The sequence below is a fragment of the Lethenteron reissneri genome, chromosome 61 (genome assembly GCF_015708825.2).
Source record: "Lethenteron reissneri isolate LAM-NWPU_2019-01 chromosome 61, ASM1570882v1, whole genome shotgun sequence".
NCBI classification, from domain to species: domain Eukaryota; kingdom Metazoa; phylum Chordata; class Hyperoartia; order Petromyzontiformes; family Petromyzontidae; genus Lethenteron; species Lethenteron reissneri.
The window spans coordinates 517,885-536,377 of record NC_083839.1 but is presented as its reverse complement, the minus strand read 5'-3'; the positions used below and the strand labels follow the sequence as shown (position 1 = coordinate 536,377).

General features: G+C 50.2%; 1 pseudogene; it reads left to right on the top strand.

Annotated features, from left to right (window-relative positions):
- LOC133358312 (integrin beta-3-like) overlaps positions 1-17,765 on the top strand; it is a 36,032-nt pseudogene extending 18,267 nt beyond the window's left edge.
- The last annotated feature ends 728 nt before the right edge of the window (positions 17,766-18,493 follow it).

The following is an 18,493-nucleotide window of genomic DNA, read 5'->3' as shown; positions in this document are numbered from 1 at the left end:
AATACGCCTTACGCTTTCTGGCAATTAAACAGGAGGGGTTAAGATGTTTGCAAGGAATCAAGTTCACATTAACCACACGTACTTGTGGTGAACATGCGAACAAACATGCTCTGATAATAATATCTGCGTTGTCTTTGAAACTGATTGGCTTACACCAGAGACAGCCTTCTTTAGGGCCTCGTCTTACCAGTGTCAGAGCAGAGAACGCCAAAAGGCGAACTCTTTCTTTCTTCACAACAGGGCGTTGCGACTCATAATTAGTTTACTTTGTGTTCGATCATTGCGTAGTGTACAATGTCACAATGTTTAACTGTGACCTTCCACCACCTGACAGAGCCAATGAAATAAAGTTGTCACGTGATGGGCAAATGTGCCAATTTACTTGGTTTTTCAGCAAAATCGGAGGCATGTCGCTTTTTATCATTGCGTGTGGCTTTTCAAATCCCACTTTTCCTGAAAAACCAAATCGCTCAGAATATGTGCCTGTCACGTGGCAGCTTGACTTTGATTGGCTGTGCCGGCTGTCGCGGGAGGGTGTTTGGTAAAAGTTTTACATTGTAACCTACACGGTGATCTCACCCGAAAGACGGCGATAATTGTCATTCTCAATATTTGGTCGTGAAAAGTCCACGCGTAAAACAGAAGTTAGGAATGGTGTCGGAATTAAAAAAATCGTTTCCATATGACACCGAGAGCTCGAGGAGAGTAACATTTGGGGACATGACAAAGAGGAAAACGGAACCGGGGCCATGTTTTAGAGCAAACGCTGCATGTGGTGCGGTGTGGCGTCAGACATCCATAATTAGTTCATTCCCCTTTCACCAGAGAAACCGCTGACTTGATTCACGCCGAGGATGAAATGTCTTGCCGTTTACTGCCGAGTAGAGTAACGTGCAGAGAGGTGAGCATGCGCGGAATAAATGGCAGTCCAACGATCAGTCCGCTGTGTGGTTCGAGATTTGAAGTTTTCGTGACTGCAAGGAATCGTACTCTTTGTTTTTTTTTCATTAAAGTCACGTAGGTGAAAAAATAAATAAATGAAAAAACTGCTAAATAAAATCACGAAGTTTCGGAGGCAGCTTGTGTTGCCTCCCAAACGTCGTGATTTAATTGAACTCTTTTTTCATTTATTTATTTATCCCCCTACGTGACTTTACAGAAAAAACCGAAGAGTACTGCTGTGTGGTGGTGTCATGGTTTGCCCAACTCCAAATTCGACGAATCATCACCAGTCGGGGCGGCGATTCCTTTGAAGATTTGGTTGTTTTTCGATTTAAAGCTTTCGTGACTGCAGGGATTCATCTTCTTGGTTCTTTCGGTAAAGTCACGTAGAAGGGAAATAATAAAATAATAATAAAAATACAAATAAAACAATAACATTTTCACGACGTTTTGATTGCAACACAAGCAATCATCAGGTGTGAAAAACCACAGCAGCTTATTTTATTGTTTTCCCTTCTACATGACTTTACCGAAAGATCCAAGAATATAGATATTTTGTTTTACTTTTTCAGGTAAGGCCCATTGAGCTTTGTTGCTCTTTTTCAGAAGCGACCTGGCCATCACAAATTGGTGCTCAACGAAGTGGCTTATCACGTGGACATTTAAAGCAGACAAATACTCTAAATGCACGTTTCTAAATGTGAAGGGAAAAACCGGAGGACCCGGAGAAAACCCCACGTGACTACGGGGAGGGAGAGCGAGAGAGAGACACGCAAACTTCAAATATACAGCAGGCGTCGGGGTCGGGATCGAACCCACGAACTCCTGCATACCAGGCGAGGGAGATAACATCTCCTAGCCACCGCGACATGTTAATGTAAAATTAATGAGCTCAATAAATTTTCCAAAGGAAACAAAAACATGAAAAACGTTGTAAATAAGACTACATAAAAAAAACACGTATTGTGACTTCCAGATCTTGACTCGTTTAACTTAAATCGATGGCTCGGCAGGTTGGGTGAGAGACGACAAATTCCCGGATGGAGAGAGCCGGTATGACGGCGGTCACCTGCACACAACGTGAGGTTGCGCCGTGGTGGGGTGAGAGGGGAGAAGGGGGTGGGGGCCTTCGCTCGGCCTCTGCAAACTCTGCGAAACCGCTTCGTCGGTTCGCGCCTTCCTCCGCATGCGCTGATTCACTCCGCCCTGGAACAGGATATACGGGGGTTGTGGCGTGTAGATTGGCGAGGAATGACGATTCCCCATCATTTCACCAGATGCTTCCGATGACAAAAACGTCCTTCGATGTTAGCGAGCGCATTCGCAGGCAGGAGCAAGCGCGCGCGTGCGGGGGACCTCGCTGGGGAGATGGGGAAGGGCCGAGCGATGCAAAAAGCACATGGTGCTCATGACTGTTCTGGAACTCTGCTACGCAAATTACACACTTCCAATAAAGCTATAGACGCTCGCTCAACGGGGGAGACACCTACACCGTATAACGTCACCAGGCATAAGCCAGAAATGTGTGATGGTATGTCTCTGTTTTTGGCTTCAGTGTTGAGCAGGTAACTACACATCCTTGCAATGTTTCTCTCCTGCCACTGCTGGCGGAAGGACCTCCATCTCGAGTGCTGCTCTAAAGAGCCGTATTCGAGGATGGTTTGATTGAAGGTTGAAACTTCAAATCTAGAATTGCTTGAAGGTTAAACGTTGTGAATGAATAAACTATACTCTTATGCATCAAACCAGAGTGCAATTGCGCTCTATAATCGGTGCATATTCATAAATTAAGTGTGGCAGGAATGATTGACCACTAAGTCACCTCTAGATGCATTCACCTAAACCTTCTACAGCACAATTGGCGTTGGGGAAACGTGAGCTTTGGATTTCCTCCTCTCGCCGCTGCGAAACGTGGTAACTGAGAAAGCCACGGGGATATTTCCGCGCGAGTTAAGGGGGTGGGTGCCAGGGGGGGGGGGCATGGGGGGCAAGGGGGGCAGTGGAGACTTTTACGAACGCTCGGTCCCAAGTTCGTGCGCCCTGTGAGCCTGAGCGTCCAGACTGGACAGAGAAGAAACGGGGCTATGTATCCCGCCATGGTGGCGAGATGTTAACTACCTCGCTTGGTACGCGGAAGGTCGTGGGTTCGATCCTAACCCCGACGCCTGGTGGGTTCAGTGATGACGTCATCTTGCTCTATTTAAGACCGGAAGCTGGTGGATTGCTTCACTATTCTGGCAAATCGCCCGATGACGTTGGGTGTAATTACCGGCGAAACGTCACGTTACTCGCATTGTAAACGTCGTGGATTTACTCTCCAACCCACCGGTGGGCTGAGGTAGTAAACGAATTGGCGCGTTGTTTACGGGACAAACCTTACTGGCTGTGTCGGGTGGTGGAGGGTTACGACACAAAAACCTTCATTATGAACGGCAAGGGGGGTGCGGCACTGCTCACTCTTGATAGTTCCAATGGAGATTCTCGCAGCTTGCGACGCCGAGAGCGCATTTTGAACTTTGACTTAAAACTTTCGTGACTGCAGGAATTCATATTATTGGTTCTTTCGGTAAAGTCTCGTAGATAGAAAATAAAAATAATAAAATAACATTTTTATTTTCTATCTACGTGACTCGTAGATAGAAAATAAGAAAATAAAAAGAAAACATTTTTGCTTTTTTAATTTATTTTCTGTCTACGTGACTTTACCGAAAGAACCAAGAATACACATTTTGAACGTACGGGTTGGTGGTGGTGGGGGGGCGCAAGCTTGTGGAAGACAAGCGAGACGCGGCGTGGTTGCTTGTCATGCCGTCGTGCTCACTTCCGACGACGTATTTGTCTCGTGTCCTCGCTTCTCCTTTTCTCTCTCTCCCCCCCCCCCCCCCCTCCTCCCCCGGGAGCAGAAGATCCGCTCGAAGGTCGAGCTGGAGGTGTACGATCAGCCGGACGACGTGGTGCTCTCCTTCACGGCCGTGTGCCAGAACGGCACGGTGAGGCCCGGCCAGCGGCAGTGCGGAGGCCTCCGCGTGAGGGACACGGTGAGAGCCGCCGTGCGTCCCGCCGTGCGTCCCGCTACGAACATCTGCACTCAATGGCTGACGGAGCTTGCGGTGGTCTGGCGTCGTCGTTTTGCGGAACGCCTTTTTCCCCCGATTCCGTTAGGGACGTTCCCGTCAGTCGAGGTTTTCGGCGCTCGTCTGAAAAACCGCGTTTATTTTCTCCTGCGTATCCGTCTGTGTAGGGTTGGTTTTTCTTTTGGTTTTAATGTTTTAGGGTTTTTATTTTTTACTGGGATTGTATTGTAAAGCAGCGCTGTGAGGTCTTGCGTGAAAGTTGCTATATATATAAAACACTGAGTTTTACTTATGATTCCAACTCACTGCTCTACGGGACGTCTGCCAAAAACATCATCAGGCTGCGGTGTGTACAGCATTCTCTGGCACGGGGTACTGCAAGGTCCGACACCGTGTCCGTCTCCAGTGCTCGCTGAGCTGTATTGCCTTCCGGTAGCCGAACAAATACGTTTCAAGGTCACACTCATTACACACAGAAAGTTCTTGCCTCAAGTGACCCACAATACCTTGCTGAGCTCGTCAAGGAGCGATAAACCACCACGCGATCTCCGTTCATCCATCGCAACAGCTTTCGGCTGGCCCATCGAACAAAGATGGTCACCGCATCGCGCGCTTGCAGATGCGCTTCTACGGCCGTCTCGAGCGCTCTTGCTTCCGATATTAGGAAGCAAGTGGAGCTTTGCACTTGTAAGTCCTCTGTATTGGCAAACGAATTCATTTACCACTGCTTTTTGTGGGTTAGTTTGTGCGTTAGTTTGTTGTGGTCCTGTGCCGGGCCAGCCCAGCGTGGGTCAGCGACCGTCATCTGGGTTTTTTTCCCACCGCAGAAGCTGACCTGTGCCGCTATCAACGTCACACTCGCCGAGTGACACCGTGGTGATGCTTGCGTGTCCTCACGGCTTGCCGACTTGCGGCGTATTGCAGTGAACGGGTCGAGATGTGTGTAGGTGACACGGTGCGGTACCGCCCGATGTCACAGGCAGTGAAGGAGTCGAGGCACGCGTAACTGTTATAATAGTATTGGCGTTAATTCAGGAAAGGCTCACGGATACCTCTTTTTTAAATGATGTCGTTTATCAACGGTCATTTGACCAGAGCATTTTTTTTAAAAACAGTCGTTTTGTAATTTGATATAGAAGTGAAGGGATGTCTTGTTTCAACTTGGCTTCACAGGAATGATCTTGAAGAATCATTGGCCCTTAGCGGGTTTATTTTTGTCCTTACCTCATCTATTCTCTTTCCTTCACACAAATGACGCGGGTTCCCTTCTTTCAAGTACGCTTCACCTGACTTGGCCTTGTTCACGACTGTTAAGGTCAGACTGTGGCTACATTATACGCACGGCAACCATCACCCGCTGCTGGTGAATCAATGCCCCAGGTGACTTGCAAATTGAGACGAGACGGGCCTGTTGAGTTCACACCCGGTTAAACACAAAATAGCATTGAAACCTGATGGTCGTTTCAACATTACCACCGTAACACATTTTGATGCCGTTGAGTCATAGCAACAACTATCCATCACCCACCGGGGGTTTCTGTGTTTCGGCACAGAAGCGTCACGTGTAGCTCAGTGTTTGTCGGAAAGTACTTCATCATCTCTGCTGTGACAATCTCGGGTTCCATTGCCTCAAATCTACCCTTTGTATTTGAGCGATTGAAATCGTCGCTGTTCCCGTGTGCTCACGCTTAGTGAGTCTCTCAGGGAGATAACTGAAATGTTCTGTTGGGTTGTATATGTGCCTATATGGAATAGTCTTCTGCATATAATATTTACGATGAAAAAATAAATAATAATCTTTATTTATCCTGGAGTATTCCGATGAGCTATGAAGCTGTTTTTCACAGATGTCGAGTAGGGGTGGCTCAGAAAGTTACGGTAACAAACAATACAACACGATTGGAGTGCAACATAGAGGGAAACTAAATATGTAAAATAAGGTATCTTTTCTCTTACAAAGTACAAATTGCAAAAGTATATGAACCATTTATATAAACACAAATTATAGCGCAAACACATTCCTGTGGAGGGAACTGGTAGGAACGTTGGGTTGCTCGGTCAATGGCCAGGGTCAACGGCGGCGTGGTGTATTCCGCAAATATGCCCGAATGTGAGGGCGGGCACAAGCCGGCGTGAGTAGGTTAAACGTTGAGTTTTATAAGGGCACCACGGGGTGACCAGCCCCTCCCCACCCAGCCCCACCCCTCCCACCCCCCACCCCTCCCACCCCTCCCACCCCTCCCACCCTCCCCACCCCTCCCTCCCTCCCCACCCAGCCCCTCCCTGCACGATGGACACAATAATCCCCTGTAGGCTGGTGTAACCAGGATGTTCCTACCAGTATTAAGTGGCTTATCATTTGGAAATGTATCGTAGCCAAATGCTCTCAACCCGTGTTTCTAAATGTGGAGGGAAAAAACCGGAGGACCCGGAGAAAAATCCACGCGTCCACTGGGAGAGAGAGAGAGAGACACGCAAACTCCAAATATACAGGAGGCGTCAGGGTCGGGAATCGAACCTCTATGACCTCTTGCGTACCAGGCGAGGTAGTTAACATCCCGCCACCTTGGTGCCCTAATATCCCTGATGTATGGGGACCTGTCGCATGACGAGACGGAGCGGGGGGTCACATTACCCCACATTACGGCATCAAGTGGAAGCAAAAGACGAAATGTGCAGCAGACACCTACGGGACTATATGCCCATGGACCGTGATGATGATGATAATGATGCATTACGTTCGTGTCTAGACGTGGCCACTGCAGGGCCATGTGAACCGATGAATGCACGCCTCTGCTAAGTAGCAGCCGTATCACCGTCGGCTTTTGCCTGCTTCCGAGGGTGGAATGTCCTGGCGCGCGGAGTTTGAATGCTTTCCTCGTGAATTCTATGCTTCTCCCCCATCTGCTTTAAAGACACCCTGTATGTGTTCATTTGGGCGTTTTGCACCGCAAGTCGAATGGAGCTCTCTCGGTAAAAGTGAAAAGTCTTCGGAAGTTGACGATTGCCGTCTTGGCCAAAAAGGCCTGCACATAATCATTGTTACTTTTAATCAACAAATTTTGAGTAACCCTGTAATTAATCTTTCTTTCCACTGGAGGAGAAATTCGATGAGCTATGAAACTTTTATTTTTTGTCTACCGATGTCCAGTTAGAGGCAGGTCAGCAAGCTACGATAACAAACGGGAGAGCGAAATAGAGAAAAGGAAAGCAAGTCACTGAACATACAAATACATAAATAAGGCGAGACCCCTTCCCACCCGCCCAAACTGAGTCAATAATAACACTGGTCAACAAAAAAAAAACATTTTTTTCTGGCCTGGACTTTTGCAGCTGCTTTAGACTAATTTCTTCAGGGTGCTGATTCCAAATCGGATCTCAGATTTGCTCTATCACATCTCATTTTTATGCTATCGGCATACCCCATTTTCATTGATTTTACCCGAAATTAACTCTGTCACTTGTGATTGCAAGTTGTTGCGAGTCAGTGACTGCTTTAGTGTTAAACTATGGTGCTGTATTTTTAGGATAGTGTGTTTATAATATCATTTTATGTAGATATCCACATTTATTTAATATTTTTCTTCTGCAGTTTTTATTGAAAATGCAATATTTGATATCTCAGAAACCTAATGTGACAAAAACTGATGCCAGATTTGGAATCAGCACCCCAAAATTACCTTAAAACCGTTGGAATACCTTATGCCAGAAAAAGTGTGTTGACCAGTGTAATCATTGTTATTTTTAATCAACAAATTTTGAGTAACCCTGTAATTAATCTATCCCGGTTTTCTACAATTGGGTGAGTCCCTAACATGTAAACTAAACTTTCATTGACATCATCATCTTTCCAGGAGTTATCGCGAATCCCCTGTTACGAACGGACGGAACCGTAGCTGGCAAGCAAGCAAGCACGCAAGCAAGCAAGCAAGCGAACTTAATATAAAGGATTTAAAAAGGCCTGGACAGTCAGGTGGCCCATATAACTAATACGTTCGTCAACATTGTTATCGCGCGATACTGCCGTTGGCAGTGGTGTGGAGGCACAAAGGGCAATAACACTGCCCCAGAAGGAAAATATACATGACGATTAGAAACGGCATTGAGCAACAGGCTGGCTATGATGAATGACCATTTTCCACTACTTCACCAATTATATATATTATTCCTTTCGGCGGAGCGCTATTGACGAACGTGTTGATCTTGTGCTGTTAACAGCGTGTCGGAGGGCTATGCCGGCACCTGTGAGATGACTGCGGATTTGAATCTGAGCAGCCACCCGTGACTAAACCCGGTTCTCACATTACGCGAAGGGCAAAATATTCCAACTAAATAATCTCTACATCGATGGGACCCCACAACTGCTCCACCCGAGCCATCGATGCTTTGATATTTGCGTTTTCATTGTGCCGTTCGCCTTTTGGCGGTGTTCTCCGGTCTGACACCGGTGAGACTCAGCCATGAAGGAGGCTGTCTCTGGTGTAGGCCACTCGGTTTCAAAGACAATGCATACGTTGTTATCAAAGCCACGTCTGTTTGCATATTCTACCACAAGCATGCGTGGTTCGTGCAGACTTGATGATGCCTTGCGGATAGAGATGCCTATTTGATGTTTGAACAGCTTAACACCTCCTGTATTTTTGCCGGCAAGTGTAAAGCCGATTAGCACGGTTGGCTACGTACGATACGAAAGAAGTTCAACGTATGTACGTACAAAGCCTTTTGATATTTTGTATTATCACTGCTACTTCTGCTGCTACCGCCGCCGCTGCGTGTCGTCCCACTTCAGGTGAGCTTCACCGTCACGGCGGAGGCGCGTGGATGCCCCCGCGGCGCCGGGGACGACGGCGCTGGCACCGGCGGCGCCGCCGTGGGCCCCGGCGCGCGTTCCTACGAGCGCAACTTCACGATCAAGCCCGTGGGCTTCCGCGACAGCCTGCACGTGACGGCGCTGGTGCGGTGCGGCTGCGCTTGCGAGGCGAGCGTCGTGCTCCGCAGCCCGCACTGCTCGGGGGGGTACGGCTCGCTCTCCTGCGGCCTGTGCCGCTGCAACTCCGGCAGGACTGGGGAGCTGTGCGAGTGCCAGGGACCGTCCGGGAGTGCGTCGGTACGGTGTGCAACTTTTCACCAGGAAGGGGGGGGAGGAGGGGCGGGGTTGAGGAGGGGGGGGGGTCTTGTTGGTGTCAAGAGCAGCCTCTGTGGAGGAGGAGGTTCGTGAAGGACGCTGCTGGGCGGTTGGAGGCAGTCGCCCTCCACGACAACGAGCGGAGCGCCGGGCGGCTAAAACGCAGCAAGTTGGCACAGTAGGGGGCCACAGGCGGTGCATCTGCCAGTCCTCTCGGTCACCTGGGTCTGTCTTGTGACCTCCTGCCAGCGAGCCTTCGACGCTTAACGTGACCTCAGAATGCACATAGTCTGGCACGAGCGACGTCACCGAATGGCGGTTGTTGTTGTTGGGAAGCGGCAACGAACCCGGCGACCCAAGTTCGATTCCCGCTCACGGCCAACACGACTGACTATTATCAGAACTGATCCTGGGCCTCTGCCTAGGTCGACTCGGCCTCAAATGAATACCTGGTGCGATGTATAGTAAACGTCGCCACCGGGGAGACGAAGGCGGTCGGGGTGGCGTGGCGGCGGCCACCCACACCGCCTCTCGTTACCGGTGCCATCTTTCATAGGTGCCGCACGCTCATAGCGCTTGCCCCCCCCCCGTACATTCTTCGAAGGCTCCACGGTTGGGGTGGGGGACCCCTTGTCTTTGTGTCCGACGGCAGGACTCGGCGTGCCGCATGAGGGAGCGCAGTTTGCCGTGCAGCGGCCGTGGGGAGTGCGTGTGCGGCCAGTGCCTGTGCCACGCCAGCGAGTTTGGCCGTGTCTCTGGGGCCTTCTGCGAGTGCGACAACTTCTCGTGCCCCCGTCACAAGGGGCTGCTGTGTTCCGGTACGTGCGTGCGTGCGCGTGTGTGTGTGTGCGTGCACATACACACAAGACATAAACTAAATTATAAACTAGGTCTTTTTCAGAAGCGACCGGGCCACAAATGATAGCTCAACGAAGTGGCTTCTCATCACGTGGAAATTCATAGCAGCGGCCAAATACACTGACCGCACGTTGATTCTAAACACGGAGGGAAAAACTGGAGAACCCGCAGAAAAATCCACATGAGACCACTGGGAGAAAGAGACATGCAAACTCCAAATGTAGAGGCGTTGGGGTCGAACCCACGATCTCCTGTATACAAGGCGAGGGAGGTAGCATCTTACCACCGTGGCGCCCACCCCTCCCATGTCGCCTGCATAGGCTGGGAGGGCAAAGTGCTGTGAGCGAGAGCCTGTCAAGGATGTCACAACGACACGAGGATTTCGTGTGGTCAGCACAGTGCCGGACGCCTTAGTCTTCCCGGTGCTGATAATTTTCACACCTTAACGAGTTCCTCGTTTCAACAATGATTACACTGGTCAACACACTTTTTCTGGCATAAGGTATTCCAATGGTTTTAAGGTAATTTGGGGTGCCGATTTTTTTTTTGTTGACCAGTGTAATTTTCACACCTTAACGAGTTCCTCGTTTCAGACTCAGCAGACATAGTGGGGATCCAGGACCCTTGACTGCCTTGCCGGTATGAGCGAGAGAGAGACGAGTGAGACTCCAAGTGGAGCGCCGGATCGTCGGTGAGGATTGTGAGCGTGGAACGTCCGATGCCGAAACATGCCCGTCGTGTTTGTAATTACCGGCGAAACTTCATGGTGCTCAAATTGTGCATGTTGTGGATTTACTCTCCAACACGCCGGTGTGCTGAACTAGTAACTGATCGGCACGTTTTGTTTACGTGACAAACCTTTACTAATTGGCCGTGTTGGGTGGTGGCGGGTTTAACGACACATTTATTTTCACGCGATCTAACCAACAACAAAAATCTCTTCTGGATAATATTGTTTGTGAAAGCCCTCCGTGATAAATTTCCTGGCTCCCTTGAGACGTTGGGATCGTGGTCTGGGATGTGTCGACCTCCCTATTGTGATTATATTTTTCCATCTTGATTTGAAGCTTTCGTGAATGCAGGAATTCATACTCTTTGTTTCTTTCGGTAAAGTCACGTAGGTATAAATAAAATAAATCACGACGTTTCTGGCGCATCCTTGCAGTCACATCTTAATTTGTTCAATTCATTTTTGAATTTGCGTGATAGTGTGCTGTATCAATGGGTTCTAGATTTGAAGCTTTCGTGACTGCAAGGATGCATACTCTTAGTTTTTTGCTGTATCAGCAAATCTGGCTGTGACGGTCCCACCTGATGACGGAGACTTGTGTTGCCTCCGAAACGTCGTGATTTATTATTATTTTATTTTTATAAATTTTAATTTCATTTTTTACCTACGTGACTTTACCGAAAAAACTAAGAGTATGTATATATGGGATTTGGTCATTATACGTAATTCACGTGAATGACACCATGGATAATTTTGGTCGCCAAAGCCTGCCGCTACGTGTTAAACTGACGCCCGTCATCCGTCCCCCCCTCTCTCTTGCGCCCCCCCCCCTCCCCCCCCTCCCCCCCCAGGCAACGGGCACTGCGAATGCGGCGTGTGCCGCTGTGGCCCCGACTGGGTCGGCGAGAGCTGCAGCTGCACGACGCGCACGGAGGCCTGCCTGGGCGCCGACGGGCGTCTCTGCAGCGGCCGGGGGCTGTGCTCGTGCGGCCGCTGCGTGTGCACCGAGCCCGACACTTTCGGCGACGTCTGCCAGAAGTGTCCCACGTGCCCCAACGCCTGCAGCATCAAGAAGTAACGCCACAAGACACCCCCCCCACCCCAGCACCCTACCCCCCACTCTCCCCCCCACCACCACCTCCCACTACCAGTCAAGCGCCACGTTGGTGAGATGTTAACTACCTCGCCTGATGTGCAGGAGGATCTGGGGTTCGATCCCGACCCTGACGCCTGCTGCTGTATATTTGGAGTTTGCGAGTCTTATGCGTAGGACAATAGCTTTTTTTCGCAAAGTGTTAACTCATTTTAATCGGCTTCGGAGGAGTCATGATGTGCTGAGTCGACCCCCTCTGACCGGGATATTTGAACTCGCGACCTTGCGATTGCGAGCCACACGCTTGAGCCACCCGGCGGGTTAATACCGCGGTAGTATTCACCGGAAACGCCGCGCCACGCACTTCCCAGCGGACATTTAAAACAAAAAAATACCACGTTGTTATTCGTGTCAAAGGCCCCGAATGTGACAAAAATGACCGGCATTTCTCCGGGGTTTCTGCAGTGGGAATATAACCTGGCAGCTCTTGACCCCCGCGATCGACCCCGGCGCGGCTCGCATGTGCCGGTGGGGGCGAGGGTGGGGGCGAGGGTGGGGGCGAGGGTGGGGGCGAGGGTGGGGGCGAGGGTGGGGGCGAGGGTGGGGGTGGGGTGGTATACGTTTTGATCATTACCCCGTGTGTAGAGATAGTTCAATGTTTTTTGTGCCATTTTATAGAGTGGATATTTTACTGTGTGTTCTCTTGGTGTGGTCTGGCACTGTTTCGTCGTTGTTTTTGGCGTGCCCACTCTTGATAATTAATTTATTGTTTGGTTCTTTCGGTAAAGTTACGTAGATAGAAAATAAAAAAATAATTTAAAAAAAACTCACGACGTTTCGATCGCAACACAAGCAGTCATCATCATCATCCCCCCCCCCCCCCTTTTCTCTCCGCCTGATGATGACCGCTTCTGTTGCGATCGAAACGTCGTGAGTTTTTGTTTTTATTAATATTTTATTTGTATTATTTTTATCGTATTATTTTCTATCTACGTGACTTTACCGAAAGAACCAAAGAGTTTGAATTCCTGCAGTCACGAAAGTTTTAAGTCAAAACTTATTTATTATTTGCTTGTATTTAGTGACTTGCTTACCATTTTCTCTATTTTGCACTCTTATCGCGTTTTTTTTTATTGTTTGCTGTTGTAACTCGCTGACCCTTCCCATACTGGACATCTGTTGCAGAAGAGCTTATTGGCTCATCTGATTCCTCCTCCAGTCCAAACAAAGACTCTGATTTTACTGGCAGGAACCTCCTGGTTCCACCAGCCCACAGGGGATTATTGTGTCCGTCCGTCTGTCGTGCATCCAAAAATGTGAGGGGTGGGGCTGGGTGGGGAAGGGCTGGTCACCCCGTGGTGCCCTTATGAAACTCAACGTTTAACCTACTCACGCCGGCTTGTTGCCGCCCTCACAGTCGGCCATATTTGCGGAATACACCACGCCGCCGTTGATCCTGGCCATTGACAGAGCAACCCAACGTTCCTACCAGCTCCCTCCGCAGGAATGTGTTGATTGGCTGAAACGGTGCGCATTCCGGAGGGCGGCTCCGCGCTTGTGATTGGTCGGACGCTACGTGTTCACAGGGAGTGCGTCGAGTGCCGGCTGTTCCAGCGGGGGCGCCTCTGGGAGGACGGCTCGTGTGCGCAGATGTGCGTCGACGAGATCCAGCAAGTGGAGACGATAGGTCCGTCGCACACACGCACGCACGCACGCACGCGCTGCACATCTTCATGGGACATCCCTTGCCAGTATCAAAATATGAGAATAGGTTTTACCCCTTTCTGGCAATAAAACAGTTGTGTTAAGATTTTAAAAGACCAAGCTGAAATCTTTTACTAGGAATCATGTTTGCATTGACCACATGTAACTTGTAGTGAACATGCAAACATAAAACATGCTCTGGTAAGTATATGTATTGTATTTGAAACTGATTGGTCCAGACCAGAGTACAGCTTTCTTGAGAGCGTAGTTCTTAAACGGTGTTCGACCAGAGGACGTCAAAAGGCGAACAGCACGAAGACAATGGTGAGTAATGCCTGCTGGGCTGCATGCTGTAGGCAGCGCTGCATGCCCCAGTACACAGTCTTTGACATCAAGGACCAGGGGTTACGAGGCTCAGGCTGAAGCCAAGGCCCAGGTGCCTGTGCGTCCGAAGCCAGTGTCAAGACCAGTCAAGGCCACGTGCTCTATACCAGGGGTGGGGAACGTCCGGCCCGCGGGCCGTATGAGGCCCGCAAAATCGTTTCGTCTGGCCCTGCCAAGGCAACCGCACCACTCGAAATTCAATAAATCTAGACGCTTTTTTCATAGCAACATGAATTTAATTTTGCGTGGCACGCGAATGATGTTATAAATATCCAAATGGCCCTTTGCAGAAAAGAGGTTCCCCACCCCATCTAGACCAATGGTTCCCGGCCTCGCTTGTATGTACGTACTTTGAACTTTCGCACCGTACGTAGCCAACCGTGCTCATTGGAGGTGCGGACCACCGTCAACCCTCAAAATATTTCCGCATGCCTACGTGCACCGATAACGCACATTTCGAAACTTAGACCTACTCTTGATGAATGCCAGGAATCGGCAGATATAGCCGAGAGCCAGCCGTGTTGACGAGCCGTGAATGCGGTCTGCGAATCGTTGTGCCGTGGGGAGCAGTAGTTGTGCCACGGGCAGTTCCACGGACCAATCCCCCACGACCTTTCAGACCGACCCCCCTGGTGGTCTGTGGACAAGCGATTGGGGACCACTCCTCGAGGCTTAGGCCTTGGTCAAGGCTGGTGGCTCCAGGCCAAGTCCTCAGACGCAAGCCCACACCCCGGAGGTCACTCTCAGGGATGTGAGAGCCTAGAAAGTTGTCTCGAGCGGGTGTCGATTCCCAGGAGACTAGCCCCAAGACTGCTCGGTAACTACACGTATGTACGTACGTATATTTTAACTAATTTCGTAGCCAACCGTGCTTATCGGAGGTGCGGGGCCGAAAGACAACAAACTAAACGCAAGAAGCAGTTCTAAAGAAATTAGTTTTCGATCCAGATGATTTAAAAGTGCGTAGCTAGCTCCCAGTGGGGTCCTAATATCGGAAGGAAGAGCGTTCCAGACGGCCGCGGAAGCGCATCTGAGAGCGCCACGCGATGCAGTGACCGTCTTCATGTTCGACGGGTGAGCCACAAGCCGCTGCCTGCCGCGAGGGTGGCCGTCGAGTTCACGTCGCGACGGTTCGTCCACGCGTCGCTTGCGCAGCGGCGATCTGCGACGCGCCGTTGACGTCACGCAGCGGGCGGGCGCGTCTGCGCGCCCCCGTGTGTTGGTGATGCAGATGAGAGTCACAAGGACGCCGTGACCTGCAGCTACAAGACCCAGGACGATTGCATCATGTCGTTCACTTACACAGAGGACTCGGACGAGAAGTCCGTTCTGGCTGCGCTCAAGGAGCCAGGTAAACCCGTCCGGAGTCTGCACGAGCGCTCACCATGTGATCGCACTCGTATTTACGGTACATACAGTAAAACCTTGGATTGCGAGTAACTTGGTCTGCGAGTGTTTTACAAGACGAGCAATTTGTTTAAATAAATATTAATTTGATAAACGAGCGAGGTCTTGCAATACGAGTAGTGCGTGTATACGCTTTGTCTGCCGAGCGTCACGTGATCACAACTGATATACGAGTGCTTTGGATTACAAACACGTTTCCGGAACGAATTATGCTCGCGATCCAAAGTTTTACTGTATACGGAAGTTTTTTTTGCAAATCCACTGCCGGATGAGGGCCTCGCCCGCCATGCCGAGCGGGTCATAGAGGTTGTTTGACCGTATGCGGCACGCTGGTCAGTGCGGGTATTGTTGAAGGGCTGGGAGCATAGACGTGGGCTGATGGGGCACCAGTTAGTCTGGTGGACTTGAGTCCTCAACATGTGCTGAGCGATCAAGGAGTGATTTTCGTGGGAAATGGTAACCACGGTAGTAGTGATAGAGTGACAAGGAAGCCACTGACCGCCACTGAGCACATTTCCAACCAACGTCGCACCGCAAGCATCGTCGCACACCTGCCTGATTCCCTTACTGATAAACTATGAAACTATTAAACTAAATTTTATTTTGCCAGGTAAGGCCCCACAGAGCTTTATAGGGCTTGTACAGAAGAGACCTGGCTATCACAGATGATAGCTCAACGAAGTGGCTTATCGCATGGAAAATTTATAGCAGCAGCCGAATATTCTGAACGCACGTTGATTCTAAACGTGGAGGGAAAAACCAGAGGCCCCGGAGAAAAATCCACGCGAACACGGGGAGAGAGAGAGAGACACGCAAACTCTGCGTCAAGGTAGGGATCGAACCCACGACCTCCTGTATACCAGGCGAGGTAGTTAACATCTTGAAGGACCCAAAGAAAAATCCACATGAACACGGGGGGAGAGAGAGACACGCAAACTTCAAATATACAGCTGGCGTCAGGGTCAGGATCAAACCCGCGACCTCCTGCATACCAGGCGAGGCAGTTAATATCCCGTCGCGACAGCACCGCCGTGCGACTTCATGAACTCCTCTGTCTCCCGTGTTGTCCGCCCCGGTGCGCCGTCGCGCAGTGTGCGCCCACGGCGTGAGCGAGACCAAACGCGGTGCTGTGCGTCGTGGCCGGCGCTCTGCTCGCGTGGAAGCTCATGGTGACGGTGCAGGACCGGCGCGCGTTCTCGCGCTTCCAGAACGACCGCATGCACGCCAAGTGGGGCGCGGTACGTATCAGAATCCGAATCGGAATCTTTGGTTAATGCTGGAGGAATCCGATGAGCCAGTTGAGGCGGGTAAGAAGGTTGCAGCAACAAAAAAATATTAAAACACGATAGTGGTGCAAAGTACAAGAAAGGTGATAAACAAATTCTTGGTTCTTTCGGTAAAGTCACGTAGAAGGGAAATAATAAATAATAAAAAGTAAAAATGTTAATTATCACGACGTTTCGATTGCAACACTAGCAATCATCATCAGGTGTGAAAACCACAGCAAGAAAATTTCTTAACGTTAGCACTTTTTTCAAATTAGGCGGCAGTGTTTACAACAAACAAGCTTCTCGCTCGGCCCGGACAGTACCTTTCACACACGAGCGTCGGCCGCTGACACATCCTGCCGTCCACAAGCTCGGCATTCGAAACCACCCCACGCTTACTCACTCCCGCACACAGACCGGCCTCTTTCATCGCGCGACACTGTGCGCCGTTTGTCCCGTTTTCCCCGACGAACTCGCCGCTCATCTGCGTTTTCCCCCTTTTCGCAGGGCTCCAACCCGCTCTTCCCGAACTCCAACCACTCCGAGGTCTCCTTCCACGGGCTGCCGCTCCCGTCTGGGAATTGAGTTTTTTTTATGGGAGGTCGAAGGCGACGCGCGGCGGATCGGAACGCAGACCAACGCCGTGACACGCCCCTTGTAAGCGGGCCGTCTGCCAGGAGACGTTCGTTTGAGGCCGAGTTCAACGAGTTCCTCCTTGTTGGCAACGAGCCGTCACCTCCAGACTGGCCGGACCGACGTGGACGCCAGCCGAGTGGTGACCGACTCGCGCCCATCGCTCGACTTTTCTCCAATCCCTGCCGAGGCCCCCCACCACCCCCCCCCCGCCCGTCGACCTGCCTCTTAAATGGCACCTGCCTGATTATCCGCCCCCCCCACCCCCCCCACCCCCCGCCATGCTTGTACATCTATTTTTCACCGTACAACTGAGCTGCACCGGGTGGATTGGGGGGGGGGGGGGCCGTGTCCGTCGACGGCTCGTTGTCTCCCACCCAATGGGCGAGGGGGCGAGGGGTCGTGCTGTGTTTAAAGAATCTTCACCGAACGACTGTCACACGCAATGAAATGCGTCATATGCCCCCACCGCCCCCCACACTCGCTTATCTCAGATGTGCCAGTGGAAAGTCGGTATGTATATGTAATAAACCCACTCCGGACGATATCGTATCTCTTGTCTTGTCTTTATTCATCTTCTTGGTTCTTTCGGTAAAGTCACGTGGAATGATAATAATAAAATAAGTTATATTATGTTTTATTTTTATTATTTTGTTATTTCCATTCTACGTGACTTTACCGAATGAACCAAGAAGATGAATCCCTGCAGTCACGAAAGCTTTAAATCGAAAAATTGTCTTTAATCGTTCTTCATTTACAAAGTTCTTTCAAATTTCGATTTAAAGCTTCTTTCGTGACTGCAGGGATTCATCTTCTTGGTTCTTTCGGTAAAGTCACGTAGAAGGGAAGTAATAAAATAATAAAAATAAAACATAAATTATTCTCACGACGTTTCGGCCACAACGCAAGCAGCCATCCTCAGGTGAAAACCAGGTCCGTCGAGGCGACAGAGATTCAGACTCTATCACCTGAGGACGGCTGCTTGCGTTGTGGCCGAAACGTCGTGAGAATAATTTTATTATGTTTTATTTTCATTATTTTATTACTTCCCTTCTACTTGACTTTACCGAAAGAACCAAGAAGAAGAAAAAAAGCTCTCTCACACCGCTGGGTTCCTCTTTCCCGTTACTCCCGTTACTCCCGTTACTCAAGCGTGGCGTTCGCTCGCTTTCCTCGCTCCCTCACACCGCTGGCTAACGGCGTGTGGGAGACAGGCTCCGGCCTGCCACGTGGCCGCTGACGTGCCGGAGGCGCAGATGTGGTCTCTCCTCGAAC